The sequence below is a fragment of the Mugil cephalus genome, chromosome 23 (genome assembly GCF_022458985.1).
Source record: "Mugil cephalus isolate CIBA_MC_2020 chromosome 23, CIBA_Mcephalus_1.1, whole genome shotgun sequence".
NCBI lineage: Eukaryota > Metazoa > Chordata > Actinopteri > Mugiliformes > Mugilidae > Mugil > Mugil cephalus.
The window spans coordinates 447,329-461,904 of record NC_061792.1 but is presented as its reverse complement, the minus strand read 5'-3'; the positions used below and the strand labels follow the sequence as shown (position 1 = coordinate 461,904).

The window sequence follows — 14,576 nt, the reverse complement described above, 5'->3', positions numbered from 1 at the left end:
TGTGTATATTTGATGAGAGTGTTAGACATGCCAGAGTGGGTTATGAATGTGTTAAACAAAACTATTTGTGACTTTATATGGGAGGGGAAAGGGGTGAAAATTGCACAAAAAACTTTGATAGGAAGAAGAGAGAGGGTGGGCTGAAGCTCATTGATTTGGAAATGAAAAGAACGGCAATAAGAGTAAGAACGATCCAAAAATACATGGAGCGTGGATTGAACTATGGATGGAAGGAGTTTTTAAGGAAATATGTGGATGAAGTGGGTGGGATAGGTGACTATGGTTTGTTTATGGGTTTCAAACAATCAATGACAGTTAAAATCCCAGAGTTTTACAGGGAGGTGTTTGAAGCGTGGAGAAAATTTCTACCAAAAGTAGAATATGAGTGTGATGGGTTGCAAATGTTTGTTAACCTACCCTTGTTTCTCAATGAGAAATTTAAATATAATAATAAAAGTCTGTATGAGCCACAATTCATGGTGGCAAATATTAAACAAGTCAAGGATATTATTTATGAGGTCATCCCGGGGTTTTTGAGATTGAATTGTATTTATGATTCTGTGAATGATTTAGATGGTATGGAAAGCAAAGAAAAAGTCAGCCGAATATATGAGCGGATTAAAAGTAGTATACCTCTGGAATGGACAAACATTATTAAAAGAGACTGTGTGATTAAGCAAGACAAGCGTACACCCAAGATGTATGTGATTGAAAAAGAGAAGAAATGCCTCTTTGAAAATGTGAAGTTGAAAAAGGTATATGAATGGTTAATAGCTGATGTGATAAAAGAGCCAGCAGCAGAGAAAGTTTGGGCTGGCGTGTTCAATGATTTGGATGTTAAGAAGATATGGTTGAATGGGAACATAAAATATAACAGTATAGAGTGTGAAAATAACGATTTCCTTATAAAACATAACAGAATATATACGAATGTGGTGTTTCATAAAATAAATAATGCTGTAAGTGCAATGTGTGATGTATGTAAAAGTGGCCATGAGAGTTTTTTGCACTTTTTTTTAGATTGTTTTGAGTTAGTTGATTTCTTGATTTCCTGAAAAAACTTTTGAGGAACATTGGCGACTTGGGATCAGAGCTGAAGGAGGGGTGGAGGAAGCTCTTTCTGTTTGGTTTACTTGAAAAGAAAAAGACTGTGAATTTTTGGTTAATTAACTACACTTTGAGCCATGCCAGATTGGCGGTTGTATATAGAAGGAATTATGCTCATTTTGAAGGGAGAAATGTACAAATTAAAGATTTGTTTAAGACAATAATGAAAAGAGATATTGAACTGAACTGCAAGTATGGGGAGAGGAGGTGAGAGAATTTTTCATGAGTGGGAATAAGTTTATTTGTGATGGCGAAAAGGGAGAAGTTTTATTGAATTGGTGAGAGTTGGATTTGTACTTTTTATTTAGTTTGATTGTTTGATTTTTCTTTTGATACATTCATGAGAACTATGATAGGTTTGTTTCTTTTCTGATCTATGTGCAAAAGTTGACGTGACGTGTAAATTTGTGATTGAAGACTAATAAAAAGAAAAAAAAAAAAAAAAGAACACGCCCGATCTCGTCTGATCTCGGAAGCTAAGCGCGGTCGGGCCTGGTTAGTACTTGGATGGGAGACCGCCTGGGAATACTAGGTGCTGTAAGCCTTTCATTTTCATCAGGAGACATGGTAACATTTACATCATCAAAATACATGCAATGATGATTTTGACCACTTATATGTACTGCGTTTGTGACCGTTACCGTTGCTTACGGCCATACCACCCTGAACAAGCCTGATCTCGTCTGATCTCGGAAGCTATGCAGCGTCGGGCCTGGTTAGTACTTGGATGGGAGACCGCCTGGGAATACCAGGTGCTGTAAGCTTTTCATTTTCATCAGGAGACATGGTAACATTTACATCATCAAAATACATGCAATGATCATTTTGACCACTTATATATACTGATTTAGTGACATTTGACATTGCTTATGGCCATACCAACCTGAACACGCCCGATCTCCTCTGATCTCGGAAGCTAAGCACGGTCGGGCCTGGTTAGTACTTGGATGGGAGACCGCCTGGGAATACTAGTTGCTGTAAGCCTTTCATTTTCATCAGGAGACATGGTAACATTTACATCAACAAAATACATGCAATGATGATTTTGAGCACTTATATATACTGCGTTTGTGACAGTTACCATGGCTTACGGCCATACCAACCTGAACAATCCCGATCTCGTCTGATCTCGGAAGCTAAGCATGGTCGGGCCTGGTTAGTATTTGGATGGGAGCTGCCCGGGAATACCAGGTCCTGTAAGCCTTTCATTTTCATCAGGGGACACAGGAACATTTCCATCATCATAATACATGCAATATTGATTTTGACCACTTATATGTACCGCTTTTGTGACTGACACCATACCACCTCGCAAGACGCCCGTATTTGCTTGTCTCACTTGCTTTCAGTTTGAAAGTCTAACACAATCTACGGACCCACCTAGGTTTGTATAAAACAAACTTTCAATAAGATCAAAGGCAAAGATTCTATGCCATCATGATCAAAGGAAAACATTTCATGACATCATCATCAAAGGAAAACAATTGAGGACATCATCAAAGGAAGACATCCCATGACGTCATCGCCCTGTTTCATCCATCGTTTCTTTTGTATGTGCGTGAGCATGCACGGAACTACGTATGGATGTAACGTTACTCCATGTGCGCGCATGTAGTCGCACGTGCGTCTGTACGTGCGCGAAAACAACACACAAGAATTAGACAACATGCTCCCATAACTGTGTGTAAAGGTTTGTTTAAGCCTCATCCACATTGTATAATCAATAATGTTTTGTGTCAAGTGTAGTTTAATCATGTGCGGCTGATTCTTATCGATTTTTTTTTTTATTATTTTTTTTATTCCCCCCCCCTCTTGAGGTACATAATGGTCCTAGCTTTGAACCATACAGCGCTACTTGTGGCTTTACTACACATTGATATAAGCTATTATGTAATTAGTTTCCTATTTTTGCGTTTTCTCTTTCGGGCAATATCAGCAAACCCCAACTCTGAGTGGTAGCCCGTTGTGATGCTGCGAAACTGGTTACAGCGTTAAAATGTTGTACAACTACAACTATAAGCCGAAGAGTCAACCTTAACATATTTGAGTGTTTTATGCCTCTAATGCTGGACTTTTTATTGAGACAAGTATAAAAGATGAACTATGAAAAAAAAAAGACCCCAGTTAGTTGTCATTAGATGTACTGAATGACTTGTTGAATCGGAATTAGAGATAAGGCAGTACTATTTTACGTTATTCCCTCCCGTGAGAAATGAAGGTTTTACCAACAATCAAAATTATAAAAACAAACCAAAACCAAAGAGAGAAACTATATAAAAGTAAATATGTTAAAGGTAACAAAAGTATTACATTCTACTAATATTTAATATTACTAATACTGAAACAGATGGTAGAATAGTGTAGTGGTGATTTGGTGCTCAATGCCAAAATCTGACACACCCCTATATTATCATATCAATATTAACCACGACGGCAGTGTTAAGAACTCACTATGTGACACTCAAGAATTAAAGGTGTTAATTAAACTTTGATCGAGGAACCTAAATGAAAACACAACCAGAGTGAGAGAAAAGAAAATGAACACAGAAAACAGAAAAAGAAATTTGGTAAAATCTTTCCCACACTCTCTCTTCCTAGCGCACTTTCCTCACTAAATTAACATACCAATGTGCCATAGAATGTTTTTTTTCCTTCATGATGCAAGAATCTTCCTTCATCAAATCGTTTCCTTTGGCCCATGATGCATAGAAGCATTGCCTTTGATCTACTGAAAGTTTGTTTTATACAAGCCTTCTGTGATCTGTACATTCTTTAGTGCTTCCTCCAGTAACAATTGACTGCAACAAGACAAGGAAGCACACTTGAATAGAGCCATGGTTCATTGATATTCGTCCAAAGTTACAAACATTTCCGAATAACAAGCAATCAATGGCAACCAACAAAACAGCAAAAGAGCTGAATATCTCAGTCAGGGAGCACTCTGGGGAAAAATTGCCGTGAAAGTGCAATCTTTCCTCAGAGAGGCGGCTTTGGAATGGTTACCAAATCTGCAAAAACCAACGAGAATTTCGGCGTCAAAGTCAACAAGAGCCGACCGCATATTTTCAACAGGCAAAATTAAATTGATAAGCTGAAATTGACTGCTCTCTGCGACGTCCGCCTAGGTTTGAGATTGGCTAAGGTGCAGTAGGCCTTTCATCACATAAGCCAATCTCAGCAGTGTTCAGTTTAAACACACATCACTACCCAAACCCAGGTTGGACCGGGTCGCCTTTTTTCTCTCTGATTAATAACTACCTGTTACATTCTGACACTCTACTCCTGGCAGAATTGATCCTTGTACAAGCTTCAGCTCAAAAACAAAAAATACATGCAATGATATTTTGACCACTTATATATACTTCGCGTTTGTGAAAGATAAACGTTGCTTACGGCATACCATCCTGAACAACGCCTGATCTCGTTTGATCTCGGAAGCCAAGTAGTGTCGGCCTGGTAGTACTTGGATGGGAGACCGCCAGGGAATACCTAGTGCTGTCAGCTTATCATTTTCATCAGGAAACATGAAACATTACATCATCAAAATACATGAAATGATCATTTTGACCACTTATATATGCTGCTTTCGTGATGTTTGACATTGCTTACGGCCATACCAACCTGAACACGGCCGATTTCGGAAGCTAAGCACGGTCTGGCCTGGTTAGTACTTGGATGGGAAACTACCTGGGAATACCAGTTGCTGTAAGCTTTTCATTTTCATCAGGAGGCATGGTAACATTTACATCATCAAAATACATGCAATGATCATTTTGACCACTTATATATACTGCTTTAGTGACATTTGACATTGCTTACGGCCATACCACCCTGAACACGCCTGATCTCGTCTGATCTCGGAAGCTAAGCATGGTCGGGCCTGGTTAGTACTTGGATGGGAGCCCGCCTGGGAATACTAGGTGCTGTAAGCATTTACATTATTACTTTAACATTTACATCATCAAAATACATGCAATGATCATTTTGATCACTTATATATACTGCGTTTGTGACATGTATCATTGCTTACGGCCATACCACCCTGAAAACGCCTGATCTCATTTGATCTCCGAAGTTAAGCAGTGTCGGGCCTGGTTCGTACTTGGATGGGAGACCGCCTGTGAATACAAATGCTGTAAGCCTTTCATTTCATCAGGAGACATGGTAACATTTACATCATCAAAATACATGCAATGATCATTTTGACCACTTATATATACTGCTTTAGTGACATTTGACGTTGCTTACGGCCATACCAACCTGAACAAGCCCGATCTCGTCTGATCTCGGAAGCTAAGCATGGTAGGGCCTGGTTAGTACTTGGATGGGAGACCGCCTGGGAATACCAGGTGCTGTAAGCTTTTCATTCTCATCAGGAGACATGGTAACATTTACATCATCAAAATACATGCAATGATGATTTTGATCACTTATATATACTGCTTTAGTGACATTTGACGTTTCTTACGGCCATACCAACCTGAACAAGCCCGATCTCGTCTGATCTCGGAAGCCAAGCATGGTCGGGTCTGGTTCGTACTTGGATGGGAGACCGCCTGGGAATACCAGGTGCTGTAAGCTTTTCATTCTCATCAGGAGACATGGTAACATTTACATCATCAAAATACATGCAATGATCATTTTGACCACTTATATATACTGTGTTTGTGACAGTCACCATTGCTTACGGCCATACCACCCTGAACACCCCTGATCTCGGAAGCTAAGCAGTATAGGGCCTGGTTAGTACTTGGATGGGAGACCGCCTGAGAATACCAGGTGCTGTAAGCTTTTCATTTTCATCAGGAGACATGGTAATATTTACATCATCAAAATACATGCAATGATGATTTTGACCACTTATATATACTGCGTTTGTGACAGTCACCATTGCTTACGGCCATACCACCCAGAACACGCCTGATCTCGGAAGCTAAGCAGTGTAGGGCCTGGTTAGTACTTGGATGGGAGACCGCCCGGAAATACCAGGTGCTGTAAGCTTTTCATTTTCATCAGGAGACATGGTAACATTTACATCATCAAAATACATGCAATGATCATTTCAACCACTTATATATACTGCGTTTGTGACAGTTACCATTGCTTACGGCCATACCACCCTGAACACGCCTGATCTAATCTGATCTCGGAAGCTAAGCAGTGTAGGGCCTGGTTAGTACTTGGATGGGAGACCGCCTGGGAATACCAGGTGCTGTAAGCTTTTCATTCTCATCAGGAGACATGGTAACATTTACATCATCAAAATACATGCAATGATCATTTTGACCACTTATATATACTTCTTTAGTGACATTTGACATTGCATACGGCCATACCAATCTGAACACGCCCGATCTCATCTGATCTCGGAAGCTAAGCACGGTCGGGCCTGGTTAGTACTTGGATGGGAGACCGCCTGGGCATACTAGGTGCTGTAAGCCTTTCATTTTCATCAGGAGACATGGTAACATTTACATCATCAAAATACATGCAATGATGATTTTGACCACTTATATATACTGCGTTTGTGACAGTTAACGTTGCTTACGGCCATACCATCCTGAACACGCCTGAGTTTCAGTTTGAAAGTCTAACAGAATCTACGGACCCACCTAGGTTTGTATAAAACAAACTTTCAATAAGATCAAAGGCAAAGATTCTATGCCATCATGATCAAAGGAAAACATTTCATGACATCATCATCAAAGGAAAACAATTGAGGACATCATCAAAGGAAGACATCCCATGACGTCATCGCCCTGTTTCATCCATCGTTTCTTTTGTATGTGCGTGAGCATGCACGGAACTACGTATGGATGTAACGTTACTCCATGTGCGCGCATGTAGTCGCACGTGCGTCTGTACGTGCGCGAAAACAACACACAAGAATTAGACCAACATGCTCCCATAACTGTGTGTAAAGGTTTGTTTAAGCCTCATCCACATTGTATAATCAATATGTTTGTGTCACGTGTAGTTTAATCATGTGCGGCTGATTCTTTATCGTATTTCCTTCTGAGGTACATAATGGTCTAGCTGGAACCTATTAACAGCGCTACTTGTGGCTTTACTACACAATGATGTAAGTATTATGTAAATTATTTCTTTTTTGCGTTTCTTTCGGGCAATACAGCAAACCCCAACGTCTGAGGTGGTAGCCGACGTGTGCTGTCGAGATTTGTCATTAGAAATATTGACAAGTGGTTTCCTAACATTGCTTGTATTTTGCATCAATTTGCTGTTGTCCACAATTTGAACTGACGCCGAAATAAAACGAGGCCAGTGGAGATAACGTGGTCGTTAGCATACGGTGGAGTGGGGAGCTAACTACGGGGCTAAGTTAACGTGCTAACGGCCAATTTCAATGTGTCAGAATGTGTCTGTATGTATGTTAGTATTTTATTTTTATTTAACCTTTGTTTACCTAGGCAAGCAATTAAGAACAGTTTTACCGGCTGTAGTTGTGTTGTCATTTTTATTGCTGTAAGTTTTCTGTTTGTCTTGGAACAGGCTAACCGGTTTAGCACGTTGTGATGCTGCCAACTGGTACAGCGTTAAATAGTTGTACAACTACAACTATAGCCGAAGAGTCAACCTAACATATTTGAGTTTTTTATGCTCTAATTCTGGACTTTTATGAGACATGTATAAAAGAGTGATCTATGAAAATAAAAAAGACCCCATTTATTTAAATCATTAGATGTACGAATCACTTGAATCTTGAATTAGAGATAAGGCAGGACTATTTTACGTTATTCCCCGTGGAAAAAATAAAAGGTTTTTACAGACAATGCAAAATGATTAAAAAAAACCCCAAAACCAAAGGAGCACGTTCGCCCCTGGTTAGTACTTGGATGGGAGACCGCCGGGGAATACTAGGTGCTGTAACCCTTTTTTCATTTTCAATCGGGAGACATGGTAACATTTACATCACAATATAAAAGAAATTTATCATTTTGGACCACTTATATATTACTGCGTTTGTGACAGTTACCATTGCTTACGGCCTACCCCCCTGAACACGCCTGATCTCGTCTGATCTGGGAAAGCTAAGCAGTGTAGGGCCTGGTTAGTAACTTGGATGGGAAAACCGCCTGGGAAAACCAGGTGCTGTAAGCTTTTCATTCTCATCAGGGGACATGGTAACATTTACATCATCAAAATACATGCAATGATCATTTTGATCACTTATATATACTGCTTTAGTGACATTTGACTTTGCTTACGGCTAGGGCAAACTGAACAAGCCAGATCTCGTCTGATCTCGGAAGCTAAGCATGGTCGGGCCTGGTCAGTTCTTGGATGGGAGACCGCCTGGGAAATACCAGGTCCTGTAAGCTTTTCATTTTCAATCAGGAGACATGGTAACATTTAAATCATCAAAAGACATGCAATGATCATTTTGATCACTTATATAACTGCTTTAGGACATTTGCGTTGCTTACGCAAATACCAACCTGAACACGCCTGATCTCTTTTTGATCTCGGAAGTTAAGCAGTGTCGGGCCTGGTTAGTACTTGGATGGGAGACCGCCTGGGAATATTTAGGTGCTGTAAGCCTTCATTTTCATCTGGAGACATGGTAACATTTACATCATCAAAATACATGCAATGATGATTTTGATCACTTATATATACTGCGTTTGTGACAGTTGCCATTGCTAACGGCCATACCACCGTGAACACCGCCTGATCTCATCTGATCTCGGAAGCTAAGCATGTAGGGCCTGGTTAGTACTTGGATCGAGACCGCCTGGGAATACCAGTCCTGTAAGCTTTCATTCTCATCAGGAGACAGGGTAACATTACATCATCAAAAGACATGCAATATCATTTTGATTCACTAATATATACTGTTTTAGTGACATTAGACGGTGCTACGGCCATACCAACCTAAACAAGCCCGATCTCGTCTGATCTCGAAAGCTAAGCATGGTCGGGCCTGGTTAGTACTTTTATGGGAGACCGCCTGGAAATACCAGGTGCTGTAATCTTTTCATTTTCATCAGGAGACATGGTAACATTTACATCATCAAAATACATGCAATGATGATTTTGACCACTTATATTTACTGCGTTTGTGACTGTAACCATTGCTTACGGCCATACCACCCTGAAAAACGCCTGATCTCATCTGATTTTCGGAAGCTAAGCACGGTCGGGCCTGGTTAGAAACTTGGATGGGAGACCGCCGGGGAATACTACGTGCTGTAAGCCTTTCATTCTCATCAGATACATGGTAACATTACATCATCAAAATACATGAAATGATCATTTTGACCACTTATATATACTGCGTTTGTGACAGTTACCGTTGCTTTACGGCCATACCAACCTGAACAATCCCGATCTCGCTGATCTCGGAAGCTAAGCACGGTCGGCCCTGGTTAGTACTTGGATTGGAGACCACCTGGAATACCAGTTGCTGTAAGCTTTTCATTTTCATCAGGAGGCATGGTAACATTTACATCATCAAAATACATGCAATGATCATTTTGACCACTTATATATACTGTTTTAGTGACAGTTACCATTGCTTACGGCCCAAAAACCACCCTGAACACGCCTGATTTTCATCTGCTCTCGGAAGCTAAGGCCTGGTTAGTACTTGGAGGGGAAACCGCCTGGGAATATCGGGTTTGCTGTAAGCTTTTCATTCTCATCAGGAGACATGGTAACATTTAAAATCTCAAAATACATGCAATGATCATTTTGATCACTTATATATACTGCTTTAGTGACATTTGACGTTGCTTACTGCCAAAACCAACCTGAACAAGCCCGTCTCGTTTGATCTCGGAAGCTAAAATGGACGGCCTGGTTATACTTGGATGGGAACCGCCTGGGAATACCAGGTGCTGAAAGCTTTTCATTCTCATCAGGAACATGGTAACATTTACATCATCAAAATACATACAATGATGATTGACCACTTATATATACTGCGTTTGTGACCTTTAACGTTGCTTACGGCCATACCACCCGAACAAGCCTGATCTCGTTTGATGTCGCAAGTTAAGCAGTGTTTGGCCGGGTCAGTATTTGGGATGGGAACCGCCTGGGAAACGAGTGCTGTAAGCTTTTCATTCTCATCAGGAGACCATGGAACATTTACGTCACAAAATACATGCAATGATCATTTTGACCACTTATATATACTGCTTTAGTGACATTTGACATTGCTTACGGCCACACCAACCTAAACGCGCCCGATCTCGTCTGATCTCGGAAGCTAAGCACGGTCGGGCCTGGTTAGTACTTGGATGGGAGACCGCCAGGGAATACCAGGTGCTGTAATCTTTTCATTCTCATCAGGAGACATGGTAACATTTTACATCATCAAAATACATGCAATGATCATTTTGATCACTTATATATACTGCTTTAGTGACATTTGACGTTCCTTACGGCCATACCAACCCCCACTTTCCCCGATCTCGTCTGTTTCCCCGGAAACTAAGCATGGTAGGGCCTGGTTAGTACTTGATGGGAGACCGACTAGGAATATCCGGTGCTGTAAGTTTTTTCATTTTCATCAGAGACAGGGTAACATTTACATCATAAAAAACATCCAATGATGATTTTGAGCACTTATATATACTGATTTAGTGCCCATTTGACATTGCTTAGGGCCATACCTCCTGAACACGTCTGATCTCGGAAGCTAAGCACGGTCGGGCTTGGTTAGTACTTGGATGGGAGACGGCCTGGGAATACCAGGTGCTGTAAGCTTTCATTCTCATCAGAGACATGTAAAAATTACATCATCCAAATACATGCAATGATGATTTTGAGCACTTATATATACTGCGTTTGTGACAGTTAACTTTTGCTTACGGCCATACCAACCTGAACACCCCAGTCCTGTAAGCCTTTCATTTCATCAGGGGACACGGGAACATTTCCATCATCATAATATATCAATATTGTTTTTGACACTTATATGTACCGCTTTTGTGACTGACACCATACCACCCTCGTAAGACGCCCGTGTTTGCTTGTCTCGCTTGCTTTCAGTTTGAAAGTCTAACAGAATCTACGGACCCACCTAGGTTTGTATAAAACAAACTTTCAATAAGATCAAAGGGCAAAGTTTTCAAATGCCATCATGATCAAAGGAAAACATTTCATGACATCATCATCAAAGGAAAACAATTGAGGACATCATCAAAGGAAGACATCCCATGACGTCATCGCCCGTTTATCCATCGTTTCTTTTGTATGTGCGTGGAAAGCACGGAACTACGTATGGATGTAACGTTACTCCATGTGCGCGCATGTAGTCGCACGTGCGTCTGTCCCGTGCGCGAAAACAACACACCAAGAATTAGACCAACATGCTCCCATAACTGTGTGAAAAGGGTTTGTTTAAGCCTCATCCACATTGTATAATCAATATGTTTGTGTCACGTGTAGTTTAATCATGTGCGGCTGATTCTTTATCGTTTTTCCCTCTGAGGTACATAATAGTCTACTGGAACCTATTAACACGCTACTTGTGGCTTTACTACACAATAAATGTAAGTATTATAGAAATTAGTTCTTTTTTGCGTTTTTTTTCGGGCAATACAGAAAAACCCCAACGTCTGAGGTGGTAGCCGACGTGTGCTGTCGAGATTTGTCATTAGAAATATTGACAAGTGGTTTCCTAACTTTGGGCTTATAGTTTGCATCAATTTGCTGTTGTCCACAATTTGAATTGACGCCAAAATAAAACGAGGCCAGTGGAGATAACGTGGTGTTAGCATTACGGGAGTGGGGAGCTAACTAGGGGGCTAAGTTAACGTGATAACGGCCAATTTCAATTGTGTCAGAAATTTTGAAAATCTTTCCCACACTTTCTCTTCCTAGCCCACTCCTCACAAAATTTACATAGAATGTGCCATAGAATGTTTTCCTTCATAAATGTCATGAATCGGGTCCTTTGATGATTTCATCAAATCTTTTCCTTTGGCCATGAGGGCACAGAATCTTTGCCTTTGATCTTACGAAGTTTGTTTTATACAAGCCTCTGTGGATCTGTACATTCTTTAGTGCTTCTCAAGTTAAAAATTGACTGCAAGCAAGACAAGGAACACACTTGAATAGAGCATGGTTCATTGATTTCGTCCAAAGTTTACAAAACATTTCCCGAATAACAAGCATAAATGGCAACCAAAAAAAAACAGCAAAAGAGCTAAATATCTCAGTAGGGCCACTCTGGAAATTGCCTGAAAGTGCAATCTTTCCTAAAGGGGAGGGCGGCTTTGAATTTGTTACCAAATGCTGCAAAAACCAACGAGAAAGTCGCGTCAAAGTCAACAAGAGCCGTCCGAAATTTTTCAGACAGGCAAAGTGAAAATTGATATGCTGAAATTGACATCTGAAACAGCTGCGACGTCCGCATAGGTGATGATGATTGGCTAAGGTGCAGTGGGCCTTTCACGATAACCAATCTCAGGCAGTGTTCAGTTTAAACACAAATCACACTCAAACCCGGTTGTACCGGGTCGCCTTGTTTTTCTCTCTGATTCATACTACCTGTTACATTCTGACTCTACTTCCTGGCAGACTGTATCATTGTAAAAGCTTCAGCTCAAAAACCCCAAAAAAATACATGCAATGATGATTTTGACCACTTATATATACTGCGTTTGTGACAGTTACCATTGCTTACGGCCATCCCACCCTGAACACGCCTGATCTCGTCTGATCTCGGAAGCTAAGCATGTAGGGCCTGGTTAGTACTTGGATTGGAGACCGCCTGGGAATACCGGGTGCTGTAAGCTTTTCTTTTTTCATCAGGAGACACGGTAACATTTACATCATCAAAATACATGCAATGATCATTTTGACCACTTATATATACTGCTTTAGAGACATTTGACGTTAAATTACGGCCATAACCACCCTGAACACGCCCGATAGTGGAGTGGTGGATTGCGAGTGGCGCAAATTTTTCGAATTTGCACAGCGACTGCCTGACTTCTCTGTGATATTTTTGTTCTTTTTGAAATCAGAAGAATAGTTGTTTTATTTGATCTTTTGTGCTTATCTCCCCAGTAATTTCCCCGACGCCTCTCGGGCTGTTCGGGGGTTTGTTTTTTTTTTTCCGCCTAAACTTATAATGATGAATCAAGGGAGGAAGAAAACAATGAACCCTCAGATGCAAGGAATGGCTGTAAATACGAAAAAGTTTGAGAAGGAGCTGAGGGTGGAGGTGAAGATACGAAATCAATCGGGGTAAGGACCTTCTGAAAGTGTAAAAAAGGGAGTGTGTGGAAATTTAGGTTGTAGAATGAAGAGGGACAAGAAATTCGAAATCACGATGAAGGATGGTGCCGGGAAGGCAAAGTTGATTGATGGTATAAAATAAATGAGTGCCATGATGGGAAACGTGACATAATGAACAGCGACATGGTCGTCTCTTTCCTAAACTTACCCGTGTATCTGGAGGACAGCACGATCATGGAAAACTTAATGAATGGGGGGTCCGGCCACTGTCGGCAATTAAACGCCGTGTGTGGCCGGCACAGACATTCCCCGACGGCACGAGATTTTTAAAGGTCCGATTCAACGAGCAAGTCAGATCGCTGCCAACTCCACTAAATTTGAAACTATGAGGGGCGTGGAGTATTCCGTGTGATCCCCCCGATAGACAAATCCAAGTGGGGCAGAAAATGCATCAAGCCGGGACACATCTTCAGAGAATGCCCGGAGTTCAAGTGTTTCAGGTGGGGAGAGAGTGGCCACTACGCACGGGAGTGCGCCGAGAGGAGAAGGACGGAGGAGGAGATGGTGAGGAAGTGGAGAAGAGAACGGACGCAACAACCACAAACGGCGAAGGAGGCCAAGGTCAAACAGAGGTCCTAGACAAGGTGAGGAGGACAGGGGGATCGAGAAGAGGAGGATCCGAAAACTGGTGGAAAGGATGTCGGTTGGAGGGGAGAACACCAGTGGAGCGGACAACAAAACGCAAATGGAGAGGGTGGAGAAAAAACCGAACCCTGCTGCCAAAAAAGGGAAAGGAAATGAAGAAAAGGACCGGGGACGTTTTAAATGGACATGAAAGAGAGGAAGAGAAGGGAAACAACCAGACTTGACAAAGATTTTTCAAAGATTCTCAGCAAAGCGGAAGGCGGAGAAAGACAAAGAAGAGAGGAGCGAAAAGGACCGAAACCCGGGTATGTGATTGTATAGTTTTGGTTTAAATGTTACTTTTTGGTTTCTATTTATATTCAGTTTTGCTCTCATGGCCACAATAACCTCTATTAACGCAAAGGGGCTAAGAAATAAGAAAAAAAATAAAAGAGCTATTATTTGCATAACCGCAGCGAAAATTATATGAAATTCAAGAAACTAATTGGGACGAGGACATAGTTAAAAAAATGAGAGAGGAATGGGGGGGAGCTATATATTATAATAATGGGGCTAGAAACGCAAGGGGGTAGCAATAATGATTAAAAAGGACGTTGTCGAAGCCCTAAAAG

The 14,576-nt window shown here is 41.1% G+C and overlaps 7 non-coding genes and 9 pseudogenes across 7 annotated transcripts; all 16 read left to right on the top strand.

Annotated features, from left to right (window-relative positions):
• Window positions 1-1,752: 1,752 nt before the first annotated feature.
• Window positions 1,753-1,871, top strand: LOC125003261. Its single transcript, XR_007112122.1, has one exon. It is a non-coding gene; the product is annotated as a 5S ribosomal RNA (ribosomal RNA).
• Window positions 1,872-1,972: 101 nt separating this feature from the next.
• On the top strand, window positions 1,973-2,091 carry LOC125001418. Its single transcript, XR_007111674.1, has one exon. It is a non-coding gene; the product is annotated as a 5S ribosomal RNA (ribosomal RNA).
• Window positions 2,092-2,192: 101 nt separating this feature from the next.
• On the top strand, window positions 2,193-2,310 carry LOC125002378 (annotated as a pseudogene).
• A 2,610-nt stretch (window positions 2,311-4,920) lies between these two features.
• Window positions 4,921-5,039, top strand: LOC125003018. The gene has a single exon (XR_007111887.1). It is a non-coding gene; the product is annotated as a 5S ribosomal RNA (ribosomal RNA).
• Window positions 5,040-5,131: 92 nt separating this feature from the next.
• LOC125001835 lies at window positions 5,132-5,249 on the top strand (annotated as a pseudogene).
• Window positions 5,250-5,349: 100 nt separating this feature from the next.
• Window positions 5,350-5,468, top strand: LOC125002591. Its single transcript, XR_007111797.1, has one exon. It is a non-coding gene; the product is annotated as a 5S ribosomal RNA (ribosomal RNA).
• A 101-nt stretch (window positions 5,469-5,569) lies between these two features.
• LOC125001780 lies at window positions 5,570-5,688 on the top strand (annotated as a pseudogene).
• A 101-nt stretch (window positions 5,689-5,789) lies between these two features.
• LOC125002084 lies at window positions 5,790-5,898 on the top strand (annotated as a pseudogene).
• Window positions 5,899-5,999: 101 nt separating this feature from the next.
• Window positions 6,000-6,108, top strand: LOC125002263 (annotated as a pseudogene).
• A 101-nt stretch (window positions 6,109-6,209) lies between these two features.
• LOC125001599 lies at window positions 6,210-6,328 on the top strand. Its single transcript, XR_007111704.1, has one exon. It is a non-coding gene; the product is annotated as a 5S ribosomal RNA (ribosomal RNA).
• Window positions 6,329-6,429: 101 nt separating this feature from the next.
• Window positions 6,430-6,548, top strand: LOC125001370. The gene has a single exon (XR_007111627.1). It is a non-coding gene; the product is annotated as a 5S ribosomal RNA (ribosomal RNA).
• Window positions 6,549-8,546: 1,998 nt separating this feature from the next.
• On the top strand, window positions 8,547-8,667 carry LOC125002430 (annotated as a pseudogene).
• Window positions 8,668-8,982: 315 nt separating this feature from the next.
• Window positions 8,983-9,101, top strand: LOC125002468 (annotated as a pseudogene).
• Window positions 9,102-9,202: 101 nt separating this feature from the next.
• Window positions 9,203-9,324, top strand: LOC125002935 (annotated as a pseudogene).
• A 964-nt stretch (window positions 9,325-10,288) lies between these two features.
• On the top strand, window positions 10,289-10,407 carry LOC125001325. The gene has a single exon (XR_007111585.1). It is a non-coding gene; the product is annotated as a 5S ribosomal RNA (ribosomal RNA).
• Window positions 10,408-12,757: 2,350 nt separating this feature from the next.
• Window positions 12,758-12,875, top strand: LOC125001887 (annotated as a pseudogene).
• The last annotated feature ends 1,701 nt before the right edge of the window (window positions 12,876-14,576 follow it).